Genomic DNA, 17,412 nt, shown 5'->3' on the forward strand with positions numbered 1-17,412 from the left:
AAATAAATTACTTACTTCCCTAGAGAATGCTTAATCTCAATTATTGCTTATGGAAAGCACACACCATTAACAAGCAAGCCAAGAACAATTTGTTTTCCAAAAAGCCAAACTACTGCACACATATTTTAATACCTAAACTGCAGTATATACTCAAGAACTTCAATCCTGCTCCTAAAAATAGGGAATTCTCACAGCTGTTCAGCTCCTCCATTTCAGCTATTTCTATGCTGCCCAAAAGGAAGACAGGTACCTAAGTGAGCATCTGAGTGAATGCTGCAAATCTTGTGTTTATAGTGATTGTCAGAGCTTAGAGGCATCACAGCTTGTTTGGCACCTGACTTCTCAACTGCAGGATTTCATAGGCTCCTGTAACATGATTGGAGGTGATTCAAAACTCAAATAGGGGCAGGATAAGGTCATGCTGAGCTGACAGCTATTGTGTTTACTTCTGCACATACTGCGGTAAAAGCAACAGATAATTTTTGGATAACTGCCTTACAGGTAAATCCCGCATCATGTCACAAAAAAAGGGAAATAGGGCTCTAGACCTTCGTTACCAAGAAGGTGACTGACTTCACCAGACCTGCAGCCCAGAAGAGTTCTGTGGCCATTTGTCTAATAGTCTATTTGCATCTTTTTTTGATGTGCTGAGGAAGAGAAAAGGAAGGGAAAAGGAAGAAGTGGTGCAAAATCCGTTTGGAATATTGGTGGTGTCTCACACAGCTAAAACAGTGCTCTGACACTGTAGCATTATGTCCAGTTGCTCAACCAAGTCTGAGGGCAACACCAGCCAAAGCACAGCCTAGGTCTCCTTGTAGAATAGGTGCTGCCATTAGCTTTGCCAGTACTCCATAGTTTATCATGGAAGAGATAAGACTTCAGGGTTGCAATGGAACGAATGTAGTCTGACAGTATCTGATAGCATTGGTTGCTTTATCCTACATGTTCAATAGGATAGAAAAAGATTGCATTGCCTGTCACCAAAACAGAAAATCAATACTGACTCAGAATGAGTGCCAGGTCTATAATGACTGTACACAGATGTTACTAGAGTAAACTTGAGGAAAATATGATAAAAGCTTAACAATCAGCCATCCCCCATTGGGTGAAAATATTCAGAGTAGCTGGTTGAGTGGGAACATGTGCAAAATGAATGAATCGCGCATGGATCCCAGATGCATGAGAACATCTGTGATGATGATGCTGGCATTGAGAACTACTTGCATATTCATGCTATCATTATCACTTTTGCTTCTGAGCAGCTCCTTATTGCACAGAAGAGCTACAACTCTCATACCTACAGTCAGCAGCTCTGAAATCATTGGGTTATCCAGTCAACAGCAGCATCCTCAGTTTTGGTCAAACAAATGACAAGACAAGTAGGCATCATGCTTAGCAATTCCAGCATTTCATCTACACAGACCACTTGGTGGACATCTCTGCTGCCTTCTGTAATCATCTTTCATTCATACTACAGCAGAAAACACTGGCCTTTAGAAGCTTCACAAGCTGTCACTAGTTACATTTCCCCAAGGGTAAGAGAGTGCATTTTGGTGTTACATGCTGTGCAAGTTCATGTTCAAAGCTCCTCTGTGCTTCCAGAGTAGTGTTAAAGGTGCCTACACATAAATAAACTATTCATATTTTACAGTTGCAGCAAGTGAACTGAACTGGACCATGTACAGGTATCAGTATGAGACTGAGCATGTTCAGTGATGCACAAGTTCAGACCCCTTGACTACAAGCTCCAGGCGATGGGCATCTTATCCTAATGGCCAGTTGAACTTGCACCACACATCATAAAATCACAGAATGGTTTGCATTGGAAGGGACCTCAAAGCTCATATAGTTTCACCCCTTCTGTCATGGGCAGGGACTCCTTCCACTAGAGCAGGTTGCTCAATTAGAAAAACAATAATAAACCACTATGTGATATGGAAAGACAGCAGATCAGGTAAACAGTTGTAGAGCTTGCCTGGAAATAAACTCACCATCTCTCATATTGTTATTACAGATGTAACTATTGTTTCCCTGATGTTTCTTACTTCCCACTGCTTAATAATACTTATGCAAGCTGGTTAAATCTATGTCATTTGCATGAGACAAACAATAGAATGAACTCCATTCCCAGTCTTTGTGTCTCCACTATCACTTGCACTTTCTAATGTAAGCTGACATATGGTAATGAAGATGAGAAGGGTTTCCACCTCTACCAGTTCAGCTTTTGTATGATACATGTGTCCCACAGGTACCTCCCACACATTGCTATCTTGTGCTGCCTCTGACCAGCGTCATAGTGAACTACTTCATCTTTCACATGCTCCTGTGCTCTGAAAATTATATTAGGAACTTCTGGCAAGCTCAGTGCTGCAGCAGTTTCTGCGCCTCCTAAATTAACCTTTATTTGCTCCAGCCATGACCTTTTGACATATGTGACACAAAGAGGCAGCCAAGGGCTGATGCTAATGAGCTAGAAAGAAAATTAAGAACTAAATGTAACCTCTTAGTAAGTAAATAATTTATATAAAAGTAGGAGTATGATCCTCACTGTCTGATCTAGAAGAGTGAGTTGCTAAACACAACCTGTGATGGAGAACAGAATGCAGATTGACTAATTTTCATTAAATAACCTTATTTCCCCCAAAATTCAAGAAACTAAAACATGTATTATGCAGTTGTTTCCTTTTTGTTAAGACTGATCTGTGAGAATATATAGTCAGAGCATATATGAAAATGTGCATAAAAGTTTGGATTTATTACTCTGGGGTATAAACTGGAGCATAAGCAGAACCATATCAGGTAGTTAATATGGGCATTAATGCAACTTTAAGCTGATTTACATGGTTAAAACTTTTCTTTGTTTGACATAACTTTTGAAAGACAGATCAACCCTGATTAAAACAAAAGTGCAGCATTACCACCCTTTCTCTGGGGTTTTCTTTCTGTAATGCCTCAGACAGGTTGAAAATGGCTGAGCAGTCACATGCTAACACTGTTGTCCATCAGGCTAACCAACACTGCTGCTCCTTCACTTCTCCCCACCATTTGCCTATGTGGATGTGCTGTTCCTTCACCTACATGCAGGCTGCAATCTTTTTAGACCAGAGATCTTCTCACACACCCACCCTAGTCACTGCACGAGTGAGGGTCCTAGCAAAGCCACAAAACAAATGAGTGCATTGTGGTGTTAATAGCTTGAAGAGCACTAATTTTAGAAGCTTCCTTTAAACCTGGGGCTCCTTTACAGTAATTTCTGCAATACAGCCTACAGCTTTTTAGATTATAACCTAAAATATTTCCATCAATATTTTAGATCCATTACTATCATTGTGAATTACTGAATACTGATGCTATCTGTTGCCTACAAAAGCAATGTTGTGGCATTTGTTTACTTCTGGGTTTCTAAAGGAAGTTTTTTTCCTCTTCTTACAAAAAGGTTGTTCTTTTATTATTTGCCACCAGGAACTTAATGAAACCGTTATGTACCTAAACACAGAAGGCATCACACCTTAGAATGGCAAAACTGCAGTGCACAAGGTACAGCACTGAGGAACTCCATCCTACATTGTCAGCTTTATCAGTACCCATGCTATATAGCTGAATTTTGCCAGGTGCTACATCATAATTCACAGGATCTATTGCTGGCCAGGAAAAAAATTCACATTATGTCAGTTACAGGCAGACCTGACGAATTGGAGGCTCCAAAGCTTTTTTTCCCTCCACTTTTTCATCCCCTTGCTGCTGCAGCTTGATGCAGAGAGAGCTCCAAGCTGCCCTCACTGGCATAAGCAAACAGTATTGTCCAGGGGCCATGCCACTAGCTGGCACAGTCTGCGCTGATCCTCAGGCCAGGCACAATTCCCTTAGGGTACTTTTTCATGTCACTGAGTTATGTATGGAGAAAGAGCACAGTTTAGTAAACATCACAGTGTGCTGGGGTTCGAGATAAACAGTCTCTCTATGTAGCACTGCCACCTCTCCAAGTGGCTTTGGGCAAGTCAGTAGGCTTTTCAGCATTTCCTCTTGAGACGTGGAGGCAGATCTACTTCACTGAAATGTACTGATGGAAAAATGCTAAGAATCAGTCTCTTTAGCACCAAATTCTAATGTCTGTATTCTGTTGGACTAATCTCATCTGTGCGCAGACTGCACAAAAGAGAGGGGGAAAAAGAAGCAACAAGGTGACAACGCTCAGTGCCTGATCAAACTAAGCTGCTCCTAATTTTGCTCAATACATCTCTCAAGCTGCAGCTTGTCAGAGTCACCTGAATAATCCTGGTTTAATTCCAATCCATATTTCTACCTAAAAAATTGAAAATCTTTAGCATGCAATTAATATAGCTGGCAATGGCACAGTACATCCATCTGCCCTCTTCCACCAGATGACGTTTAATAATCAATATATCCAAAAGGCTCAAATAATTTAGGGCTCATATTTGCTCTCAGGAGTGGCTCTTGCTGGCTAAAGGTTTCAGCACTTCCCCATAAATTTAAGGACTGAAGCAGGGGGTGGAACAGGGTAAGAGATTTGTGGGGGAATTTCTGTGTATGTGAGTGACAATTCATAAAGATGGCTTCTCGTAAGAAGAAGTTGCTTTTGTGCAGTCATTTTGAAGTATTAAAATTTGATAACTCCTTAATCACTGCAGTTTAATGAGACAGAGGCAGCAGGTGAAGGGGGAATCCATCATGTCATTTCAGGTACCCTGCCAGGAACATTTGCCATGACGCAGTAGTCTGAAGCTGTCTTTTTGCAGCTGCAGTTCAGAAGAGGGATGCTGTAGTCTTCCAAGAATGTTTGTTTTTCCTGAATAAACCTCCTTGTGGAATCAAAAGTCATCTTTTACTCTCTCCCCCCCCCCCCCCAAAAAAAAACAACAACAAAACACAAACAAAAAAACATTGCTCAAAAAATTGCAAACAAAGCACCTTTAAGCACACAGAATTTTTCAATCCTAAAATTGGCCAAGACAGGTTATTTTATCCTGTAGAAGTGTTTGTTGCAAGTGTCACTGCAGACCTTTGTTTGATGCAGTGCTTAGGTTTTAGTTCACACTTAATACATGTTAGCTAATAAAAAGCAAAGTCCCCAGAGATACTTGTGGCCTCTCAGGTATTATTTTTTCATATCATGAAATTCTTCTATTTTTGAAGATCCGGTGGGACAAAATGAAAACCCAAATTCCTTTCCACAGATGAAAAAGAGGTGGAGGAGCAGACATCACTCATAGATCCCATGATCCAATCTTAAAACCTATGCACACTGTTCCTCACATCAGTAAAGCACATTGCTCAAAAGTCTGAGGCATTGGGGCCCACTAGTGAGGAAGTGATTAACAAGACATCCTGTTTTGCAATGGCTAGTAGAAACCACTTGGGCTGTTTCAGCGGATATACTTCATAAGTCAAAGATACATTCCATAGTGAAAGCTGCTGCTTCCTTTTATAGAAAGGTATTGCTTTGTTGTTTCTGTTCATGCCGAGATTCAGCAAACTTATTCCATGTGGAAAGTATCTGATTAGAACAATACTGGAACATCTATAGCTTGTACCTTTCTCCGATACTTTTTGAGACAACATCCACATAGCCAAATATCTTCAGCCAGTTCTCAGCACCCACCCCTTCTGTCAACGCTTAAATTCCTCATTTATTAATTTGATATTAGATTGTCCCAGGAATCATTTGCTGTAATCCAAGATACAGAGAAGGTATAATAAATTTTTTAAAATTGAATCATTTCCTTCCTCTTTGTCCTGTCAGACAGGATATTAGCAGTCTGTCAACCATAAATCGCAACATGACCAGATCTTCCCACTACTTAAGGGAATATAGTTAAATTTAAGGTTTCTCAGTTTCAATCATCTAATAATTCTTAACTTGTTCTGTTATTAATAACCTTTGAAAAAATGGTATATATTTATAAGAACAGGGAGACAAATATTGTGACAGCTTCTATGGCAATTCCAGGACCACTGTTACTGAAGTAGTTCCATTATGAAGCCGGATTACTTTCTAAGCAACTGTTCTGATATGCCAATCAAGAAATCAGTCTGAGGCAACTAAATAGTGATTATCTTGCTGCACCTCCTCTCAAGCTGCTTACATCCACTACCACCATGGTCAGTACCAGTTTGACATGCATACTCAGGGAATTCAATCATCTGTTCTTTCTCTGTTATCCATTTTCTGCAGGAATTGGTACGAAGAGCTTTACATCTCTCAACATTTGACATTGAAGAGGGAGAACAGTCACAAGGAGACCCAAGTATCACACCAAGTGTGCTCACATAGAGAGGAGCTGGGATGGGAGACCTTCCCTGTAAACCTCAGCTATACAAATGAGAGATCAACACCACATTTTAACACACACGTTTTACAAGACCAAAGTCTAAGCCAATTCATACCATATGTGACAACATTAGTGTAAATATTCCTCTTTCTCTGACACAGAAAACTCATTTGTTGCTGCCTACTACATCTTTTGCACTAGGCCACTGTTGCTGCCTTCCTTCTTCCCAAGACTTATTACAAAATTTAAGTTTCCAAAAAATAAATCCCTTTCAGAATCAGGTTCTGAAAACAGGAAAGGGGGAAAGGCTTTTTAGACCTTGAAAGTATAAGATACTAACTGAATGTTTTTCCTTTCTTCTTCCCCTGATCACTCATTCTCCTTCCAACTGCCTATAAACCCCCATGACCATGCCTAACTGCCACTGGTTGAGTGGATACAATTCTGCTTAGAAGTCATTAGAAGTGTAATTTTAACCTTTTGACCATCAGCCTTCCCTTGCTTGGAACAAACATTTTGATTTCTCAGAGGCAAAACCTTTTTATTGTTTTACCCCAACCACTCAAAAGAAAGCATTCCTTCATTTGAAGTCAAATTTACAAAGCCACTCTAAGCGCAGAAATTACTGTCCTTCCCTTGTCTTTTATCTGTATCGTTTCTCATTTTTTCCTCTTTTGACACAAGCAGAAAAATTCTGCTTCCTTCCCTTTATATGCAAACTTTGCAAACAATATCTCTAAAGCCAATTAGAAGTCAGGCTTGTCATTTCCAATCCACCAGCAGAAAAAGCAAGCAAGCAACACCACAGAGTAACGACACCTGTTTTAACACTGATGGCTTTTTTTGGAGAGAGGTTGAAGTGCTATTTAGAATACATATGCTTGCTTGCCTTTATTTTGCACAGAATTGGCTTCAAAATAGATAAAGCCTCTTGGGTTCTCAGAAATGAATGATTCTTCTTCTCTCTTCCCCCCGCCCCCAGCTTCTCACAAACAGCAGCCAGTTCAGTATTGTTTTCTGCGAAGTAAGTTCTGCTTAACAACAACAATCCTTTCCATCTTGCCAGCTTTGAAGGCCACCCTTCGCCTTCTTTTATATATTTCTCAAAATTATAGGTCCCTCACACAATCTTCCACCTTCATAAATTGATTCTAGGCTTTCTAAAAATCTCTACAGCTCCCACTTCAAAGATTTGGATCAACAGAAAGGTACTGAGGCAAGGTATACTTTATTCACTTTTCCACCACTTGAAATTACTGCAGAATTACAGCACCTCTAATTCCCTTCTCTTCTACATAAGCTCCAGTCTTCATCAGTGCCTGAATTCAGACCTGTATTTTGGTCATTCCTCTCCATTTTATCTCAAAGACTTTCAAGAGGACCTGTAAGGCAGCACTATTTTCCAACTAACTATAACCATCCCTATGTGCTGGTTGTCTCCTGGGGATGGTTACAGTTGAAAATGATCCTCAGCAAGAACTAAGAACACCACCTGAGGTCAGATCCTTCCTTCTGTAATGGTTATATGGAAGATTACTCTATTCCGTATAACATTAAATATTAAACTTCTCTAAAGGCCATGGTGTCTTCATATCAATTGCTGCATGGACATCAACAGAGCACTTGCCAGGAGCAATACGAATAGGCCATGAAGACTAGAGGGTCTTACATTGTTTAAAACACCTGTATGAATGAAAAGATGACATTTTTACTTTCCATTGTTTTGTTTTTATGGACGTATCAGGACTTAAAGTTGTTGGCTTCTGGTTCTTATCAGAATACATTTGCTGTCAATAGCTTTTATTAAAAGTTATTATTAGGCAACTTTTCACATTTATCTCTTATCACTTTCCACTTCAGAAAACCTTATCACTCCTTTCACTAAGTGTATGATAATTGGAGCTTTGCAATTACAGGTACAACACACACAGATTTAATGGACCAATTTGACAAGCTGAAAGAATTCCAGTTCCCCTATCTATTTAGCATTTTAATAGTGCTTCTCTCTAATTAGTCTGTAGTTACAGTTACCAAAGTAATTGTCAATGACTATAACCATAAATAAGGCAGATCTGTCAGGGCTAGCCTGACCTTACAATGGATCAGGACCTTTTCCGAGGAATGAATAAATGCGCTACAAAGTTTCAGTCAGAGCCAAATGTCTCCTGGGATTTGAGAATAAAAGTTAGATTAATAAACAACCTACAGGCAAGACCAGTGAAAAGAGTCAGGCACCATTTCCAGTGCCTTTCAAACAAAAGAACAGAAAGGCAGTGCTACTCAGAAAGGGTTATAGTGATGTACTAAACTAAGATCACTTCTATAAGCATTCCTGCATTAAGCTGCACTTTCTAGGTTAGTTACTAGATGTGCAGGCTATATTACAGGATGTGTAGGATGTGTGTCACTCTCTTCCAGGTGTGAGGGAATACACCAACCCAAACACCACACGGCTCCATTGCTTACCTCCTCCCGTTTCCTCCCTGAGGTGTTGCTCCCTTTCTACACCAACACAAGCAGTGACTGAATGTTCTTTTTCACATACACTTTACAACCACTGAAAGCAGGAGAATCTTGCAAGAAATTTATACCATGTTAAGTCTTTTGCTGCCCAACCTGGAGACACAGGATCTTTTGAGAATGTATAACAGCCTCTGACTTATTCCAAATGCAAATGCACTAAATATTACAACACATATGAAGTAGCTGTGACTTTCTACATGCTGCACCAAACAGTTCTGTCCTAAGAAACACTAAAGGTGTTTCGAAGAAATCAGCTTCTCCTTTGTACCTTATTGCATAACCATTTGTGCCTGAAGCCCTTTGCCACAGTTTAAATTACTATGTGTGAGCTCTCATGAGAGCCTGGGAAGCGTCATTTTCTTTTCTGATAGAGGTAACTCTTGGCCCTACAAAAGGTTTATCAAAGGTTAGAAAGGGAGCATAACAAGCAATGGGAGAAGAAACCACAAGGAAACACCCTTACCTTGGAAGTCTGACCTAATGCTATAAAAGAAAAAATATTTGTTCTGTTGTCCTTAAAAATCTAAGCCTACAGTCACTCAAAAACCAACACAGGATTTTTTTTTCCCCTCAGAGGATACTTTTGTTCTTAGAATGAATCAATACAATTAGGCTGTAAAATATTAGTGAAAACTGCAAGCTCAGGACAGGGGAACAAACAAGTGGTTGTCTCCATATATACATATGTATATATATAGTTGGTGTATTTCATTTTCTAAATTTCTACTTTATTATGGCTGTGAAACATTTATTCCAAGAAAGTTAAAACAATGCAATGAACAGAATGGGGGGAAAAGGATATAAGAGATAGCAAACTTAACAGTATAGGTACATGTGTTTGTCTCCTAACCTAAGCTTGATTTGATAAACCAGGGACTGACAGGGGGTGACTCTACTTCCACAGGGCAGAACAACAATTAGCTCCAATTGGTTCAAGTCCCAGTCCCAGGAAAAGACATCAGTTGCTGACTCAATACGAAGTGAACCAACATATTTCCTTGGAGCAGACAATATCTCAGATATGGCAAGCAATGGGGCAACTCACAAACTTGTGGGAATAAAACTGTTCTTCACAAGCCCCAGGTGCTGGAACAAAAGCAGAACCCTATTATGGTAGCAGTGCCAGATGCCAGAATTATAGGTTTATTTCACCAACACTTGTTACTTGAGGGCAGCCAGGCTTGTATACTTTGCCTGACCAGACACTTTTCTTCACTTGCCTCATCCTTAGGCTCATACCTCTGAAGTGAATTTTGCAAGAGGATCATGCATCTCACAGACAAACCTTTATCTTTCTTTTTGTTCATCCCTTGCAAATTGCCCAATTCTCATCATGACCTTACTGAGTACATTCAAAACCACAATTACTTATGTGAATGATTTCCAAGTTCCAACCGCAAATGACAAAGGATGTGCAACTTGTTCCACAGAACATGCAGTGAAATTTAACCAGACAGCCACAGACTTCAATATTAGTTGTTACTGCTTCTGCTGTACTGTCAAACACAATATCCAAAACAGAAACCAGAGATAGAATCTTCACATTGAACTCCAATACTTCAAGTCCGAGTGCCCACCCTGCCATCCTGTAACCAAATTCACTGAGAGTGAGGATCCGAAAATTCAGTCTAAAAATGTCATCTCTCTCCCACAAGCAAGAAGTCCTTGTTTGAATCTGGATTATCAGAAATACCCCCTTCCATCAGTATCAAAAGCTGTGACTGAATTTTAATGATTTTTTCATCAGTATTTTTTGAAAATAAGACCACCTCTATATTGGCAGGGAATGAAGCTGCACTAAAATACAGAAAAATCAGGTTTCTCAGTATTCTAGGTTTTAAAGATGTCTTCCAAATACTTTTCCCCAGCCTTATATAAGAATGCAAAGGAAAGCTTGTCAACTGCCTTCATGGAGATACTCATCACAGGGAATTTTTGTCTTGGCTGGCAGTCCCTATGAGGCTGAATATTTAGCGAGATCTACTACTACTTCAAGTTTCTTGTGTGAAGACCAGCAAGAACTTTCCAACAACATACTGACTCAGCTCTCAAATTGATTTAGCTTCCTTTTAAGGCAATGTTGTCTTCATACCTACAAAGAATATTGCCTACCCTTTTTTCTGGATCTGCTTTACCACCTCTTTCTGTCAGAGGAATTTTCTGTCATAATTAGGAAGACATATACTTTCAAGCATATTTTTTCCTGAAGACATGAAGTGTAATGGTCAGCAGTAATAGATTGTTAATTCTTCCTACCTGTCGTGGTTTAACCCCAACCAGACAGCTTGTTCACCTACTCCTCCCCTCTTCTTGCCCTCCCCCTACTCCTGGAGGGACAGAGAGGAAATCAAAAAGAATGCAACTCCCACGGGCTGAGATAAGAACAGTTTAGTAACTAAGGTATAACACAAATCACTACTGCTACCACCAATAATAGTAATGATAAAGGAAATAACAAGGGAAGAGAATACAACACTCATCACCAGGCGACCTATAACTCGCCCCCCCCCCCCCAGCCCAACCAAGCACTGACCGATACCTCCTCCAACCCTGCAGTCCCCTTAGCCCTTCCGGATAACTCCAGTTACCTCCTGGGCATGACATGCTGTGGTATGGAATACCTCTTTGGTCAGTTTGGGTCAGGTGTCCTGTCTCTGCTTCCTCCCGACTTCCCCTCCTCCATGGCAGAGCATGAGGCTCACCAAGTCCTTGGCCAAACCAAAACATCTTTTTTTTTTCCAGCTCTGTTCCCAGCCTGAAAGTCAAAACACAGCCCTGCACCAGCTACTAAGAAAGAGAAAAACGACTGCTACTGCTAAACCCAGGACACTACCTTACTGCTTTACAAAGGACAATTTTGTTCTTTTTTACCTCATAGAAGATGGGCAGATCTTGGTGTTTTAAAAACAAAGCTTGAAAAAAGTTAAGTATTGGAAATACACCTAAACCACACAAAACTAAACAAGCAAATCAATGCATGCCAAGAGACTAAATTTGTAATTCTTAGCCAATAAAAAACTCCCCAACTTTAATGAAAATTTTCTTGCATAAGGCTTGTGGGATCATGCATGGAAGAGTGTAATTAAGGCCTACTGAGGACCTATGTAGTGATTGAATTCCTAACTAAATATTCAATCACCCATCCATCCCTCTGCTGCAGAAACTCTTCACCTCAATGAAATTCTTTTCCATTTAGGATTATAGGACTTGGAAAAGTCCTTGATTTTGCATATGGAAATCAAACTCTTTCCTCAGAGGACAAATGTGTATGTGAACTCTGAAGACGAAAAAAAGAAAAACATAAGAGGAGAGCGATAGTCATCTTTAAATATATAAAAGCTGGGGAGTGAAGTGTTCTATCCATGTATATGACAAAGTAATAGATTTACACTGAAAAACAGAAAAGTCACAATGAGTAATAACGAATGCATTCTCAGACTAAACAATGTATTGAGACAGTCTGTCTCTGGAAGCTGCAGAGCTTGACAGATCTTGAGAACATACGTGATTTCCCTGATGGGGAAAGAGTATGGACAAGATGACATTTTGAGATCTAGCCTAGGTCTACAGTTACATAGGGTCATCCTAATTTCCCTTTTCCTTGCAGCAGCCTGAGATCTGGTGTGCACTGATTTTGTGTCAGGTCTGTACAATTCCCCCGATGTGTTCCACTATTATCAGAGGGAAGGTTCTTCTTACATCTTCTAATGAAGACCAAACAACTTTCCTTATATTTTCACTAGGTTCTGTCACAGTTTAATCCCAGTCAGCAACCAAGTTTACACACACCCACTTGATCATTTCCTCCTGTCCCCAGTGGAATCGGGAAATCAGAAAAAGGTGGGTTAAGAACAGTTTAATAACTGAAGTGAAATATAATAATTATTATAATGAAAGAGAGAGAGAGGGAGAGAGCACCCAAGGGAAAAAAATCCCAAGTTATGCACAACACAATTGGTTAGCACACCACTGAATTTTTCTTCCCTGTTGCTACACTTGCATTAAAAAAAAAAGAATAATAATAAAGTATTGCAGGAGTCATTCAAAAGAATAAAAATTTTAAACTGTGTTAAAATAAACAATTTCTCAAGTTTTCAGAATTGTTCTCGACTTTTTTCCTATCAAGAGTGAGACATTTTTACAGACTCAAGGTAAATTTATTACTTGGTTTGGAAGACCCAACATGCCTAACTAATGTTTGGGGGGGGGGGTGAGGGGAAGTGGAATTAAAGCTCCACAATTCAATTTCTTACATTAAAAAAGGTTGTAATAACTCTGTTTAAGCATTCTTTCTTTTCACCTTCTCAATCTCCCACAAGTGCTGAGTCTAGTCTGTTAAAATGGTCTCCCATCTGAGATTAACCTAGAACTGTTCATATAAGCTTTTCGGTATCAAAATTCATACTGTTCTGAATGTGTTCCTAGGCCATGACCCACATGTCTGAACTCTGGAAATAGCCTTGTTCTATCAAAGAGGCAGAAGTTACAATCAAACGCTAAGACAGACATTTCCAGCTAGCTTTCATTGTGGGTGCACTGCAACGGTAGAGATGCCATCCCATTCATAACCCGGCTGTCTTTATTTGTTGTATCTCTGGTTTTTCCATTTTCTCTAATCTGTAGCATTCTATTTTGCAGCTTCAATCCATGATAACTGTAATCTGAGGTCTGGCTGGTGGTGAGAGATAGCTATCACCAGCATTCTAGCTTGTGCCCTGCTTCCATCCCATCCTTGTGCCTGCACTAGAGTCACACGACTGCCTGGCAGGTCACAGCAAAGAGCTTTCATGGCTATTGTTCATTATACTCGCTTTTTGTTGTTGCTAGCCAGTGTTCAGCCGGATCTCTTCCATCATTTGCATGCAACTACATGGCTGAAGATGGCACAAAGAAGGAAACTTCTCACCCCTGCTGTTGTCTAACAGTTTCTGTCTGACCTGAAAACAAACAAAGCAAAACCAGGAAAAGCTCCTCAAATTTAACTTTCCAACACTTTAATAATGACTTCTTTTGTGCTGCTCATAGAGCTAGAAGACATTAAGTACTTGAAACAGTGACAGTAAACACCTCCCCATAAGAAATATGAGTAATTTCATGCTGCAAAGACCGACCTTACCTTTTAATGTTACAGGTATTTCAGGAGCATGAGTTTAAGAATAGCACGAAGAGGATAAACCTTTCTGTTTGTATTACATGCTTACATTATTCGCATTTCTGTATAGCTGAAGGCCAGTTAGAGTCTATACAGACACAAAAGAAAAACCTCTCCCATGCCAATAATCTAACACATGAGAAAACAGATGAATTTAGACAGATAAAGAAACAGAAAGGAACAGCAAGCCAGTACTAAATCCACATCATATGCCAATGGTCTGCCTCAGCAGAAGCAGTTAAGCACCCATGGGTTTTGAATGCACTTTAACAAAACAGATTTAGAAGAGAAATTTTTTTTAAAAGAGGAATTTGAAAGAGAACCAAGATGTGGCTTTGCTGTGAGCATGAGAACCTTTTCCCAAGGATGACGGAGATGAGGGAAAAGCAAAGTTGTTTGTTCATAACATTTAACAGCAGGGATACAGGGGCTGGCATCTGATGCTGATCAGATAAGGGAGCTGACTTCTGATCACAGCCTTGAGATAAGGGTTAAGCAAACAGAGGCTGCAAATAGCTTTAAAAGTGAACCCGGGAGATTTGATTTGATGTGATAAAGAGTCAAAGAAGGAATGTAAAGAAAACAGTGACATGGTCCAAGGGGCAGATAGGGAAAAAGATCTTTGCAAAAGAATGGATTCAAGTATAAGCACCAAAGGAAAATAAAGGGATGGTGATGAAGCTTATATATGAACCTTCTGAGAATGTTAGCTGCAAGGATGGTTAGGAAATGCTATATTTCCAGAAACATTATGGAGAAGAAATATGAGCATTCAAGCTAAATATGAACATAAGAATTTAGGAAAAATATAAAATAAGGCTATAAACCATTCATTCTTTCACCAGTACTGTAGGCTTCTCTTACAACCTGCAGCCTCTTTCTCTCCCTTTTCCATTAAGTCATAGTTAAATCTGAACCTGTAACTGTTGCCTTGGGACAGAGTATTGTGTTCACATGAAGAAAGTCATTTAAATAAAGTCAGGTTTTCATTTCAGGTTGAATAATAATTATGTGTACACCAAAAGTGAGGCACAACAAACTCTAGGAAAAGTAGAACATGAACAAATGAAACTAGATTTTATCTGATGAATATTTCTTTACCCCACCATCAAGGAAGAAATAATGGCAGTGGGTAGCTAAGTTTTTCATTCATTTCCAAAGGAAATTCCTAATAAGGAATTTCTTAGTTTCAAACAGAAGTTAAAGAGGCAGCAAGCAATGTTCCCACACATAGAATGGTAGCCCATGTGCACCAGAGAGAAGGGAGAAGGTTTTATTAACACAGCTCGGACAACCCAGCCAAGTCACCGCAGGGCATCCTATCAGTGGCAGCGCAGTGAGGACAGCACCATGTGCTCCCTGGGCTTCAGCTTTCCAAACACCCCAGGCTCCCTCTTGCAACTCCAAAAGGAGCCACAGCCACAGCCAGGCATGTCAAGGATTATTCTGACATTGAAGTGCTGCATCACCCTTTGGCAGAATAAAGCAAGAACAAGAAAGCAGCGACTTACAGATACTGCTGTTATGTAGGACTTCGGGTATTACCACGCTCCCCTGCAGTCACTAATTATTTCCCTGGTGAGAATGCAAAGAGGGTTTTTGAGAGGAAGCATTCAAGCCAGTAATGTGGTTTACCCACACAGAACCATGGGTAGCACACACGTATGCTTAAAATAAAGAGAGACTTTCCCCAGTGACCACCCCCCCAGGGACAGGATTTCTGTAGCCATAACGCAAATCATCTTTGTCATACAAGAGGCAGTTTTTGTAAAACAAGCACCAACAAGACACAGATAAAGCACAGCAAGGCCTCTTGCTGCACTTGGCATCCCAATGAAGCCAAACCAAAGCACAAACCAGTGCAAAAAACAAATTAAAAAGCTAAAATTCTCCTCAAAACAAGGATAGAAACATTTTCATATTTAAAGTCCCCAGAATAACCATATTCTCCATATTATCTGCCAAAATAATGGCTATACAAATTCATATTTGAAGGAACACAAAAGGATTTTCCATATTTGTTTTCAGACAGGTGGAGATTAAAAGGAGTTTTAAAAGCATAATAACAACTCAAAAAAAAATATATTTTTCTTCATGCTAGAGTTTCCTTTGGAAAATGGGCTTGAACTTTTTCTCCACATTATCTAAAAAACAAGAACTGTAATTTCTATCTAAAAACATTTTTTAAAATTCAAAGATAATCTCTTTGAAAGCAAAAATTAAATAAGAGCACTAAATTGGAAACGAAAAACTACTTGAGAAGCAAACCAACTCTATTATGAAAATCCTGCAAAAGAACACTATTAAAAAAGAATAGTTTATTAAGATTCCTAACTTATACTTCTAAATAAGATGTTCAAAGTAAGTGTATAACTTACAGAAATCTCTAACGTAAAAACAGCTATTGACTTCATTAGATTAATAATAAAGCTTAATTTTTATGACGTTCAAACCTGAGCTTGATCATTCACAGCACTGTTGCCAATTCAAGGTTTTCTAAAAAGCTAAGCTACAATTCATGTGTCCAAAAAATGAACAAGATTTTAGAAACTCCAGATGCTTACACAGAAACTCCATATCCAAAGTGTCCTTGCTGTGTTGATATATTCTAAATACTGTGCAACTTGGCTTCTCAAATAGGAAATAAGATCTTTTGACAACACAGCCTGAAGGAGATTTCTGCTGTACCATCTTTGAGGTGGAAAGACACATGAAGGAGGAATTTGACCCTGCTATGTATAAGAAATATTACCATCAGCTTTGCTGCAAACAAACAAACCCATCAGAGAAGTGATGACTTTTATTGCATTTCCTTGAGGAAACAATTCATTTCTTCAGTTTGAAAGCCATGGCCAATGGAAATACAAAATTTATCAGGAGCTCTTGAGGAAGACATGCATTAGCTTTATGTACCATCAGTCTGTCAGAATAACATCTGGCATAATAATAAATTCTGTTTAAAAAGAAAATGTAAAACGTATTGAGCAATAGGTTTTCAGGCCAAAGCCTCAGTCTCTACTTCAGGAGGAAAAGTTGAGCTAAACCCATTCAAAAAGGCTAATCATCACACTAACAAGATATTGTGGTCTATATTTGGTGATGCCAGTACTGAACTGTATTTATCTCCAGACCAGTAAGAACAGAAGCAGATCTGAAACAGAACAACCACTGACGAACACCAGCTTATCTGCTGCTGAAGACAGGGTATAACAGATGTCTCCAAAGCAGAGAGCTTCCATGGCAGCTCATGTGCACCAGAAGAAAACAGGCAAAACCAAGGTCAGAACAAAACTTATTTCTGCTTTTTACCTCTTCAGTTCTACACAAAGGAAACAAAAGGATGCAGCTTGCAGAATTTTAGTATCAGAGCATAGCAAACGCTAGAATGGTCCTCTCTGCAACCTATCAAGCCGGTCCATGGGTGAGCACTATTGTCATCCATCAAAA

The 17,412-nt window shown here is 39.4% G+C and overlaps 1 long non-coding RNA gene across 1 annotated transcript in view; it reads right to left on the reverse strand.

The window, feature by feature from the left end:
• Nucleotides 1-5,573: 5,573 nt before the first annotated feature.
• The window catches only part of LOC133215131 (uncharacterized), a 48,120-nt gene continuing 36,281 nt past the window's right edge, over nt 5,574-17,412 (reverse strand). The window contains exon 3 of the long non-coding RNA XR_009726323.1: nt 5,574-5,686. This is a non-coding gene — a long non-coding RNA (uncharacterized LOC133215131). The remainder of the gene's footprint in view (nt 5,687-17,412) is intronic.

The sequence above is a fragment of the Neopsephotus bourkii genome, unplaced genomic scaffold (genome assembly GCF_033783945.1).
Source record: "Neopsephotus bourkii isolate Nb327-2 ecotype Australia unplaced genomic scaffold, CSIRO-AGI_Nbou_v1 NB_954, whole genome shotgun sequence".
Classification (NCBI taxonomy): domain Eukaryota; kingdom Metazoa; phylum Chordata; class Aves; order Psittaciformes; family Psittacidae; genus Neopsephotus; species Neopsephotus bourkii.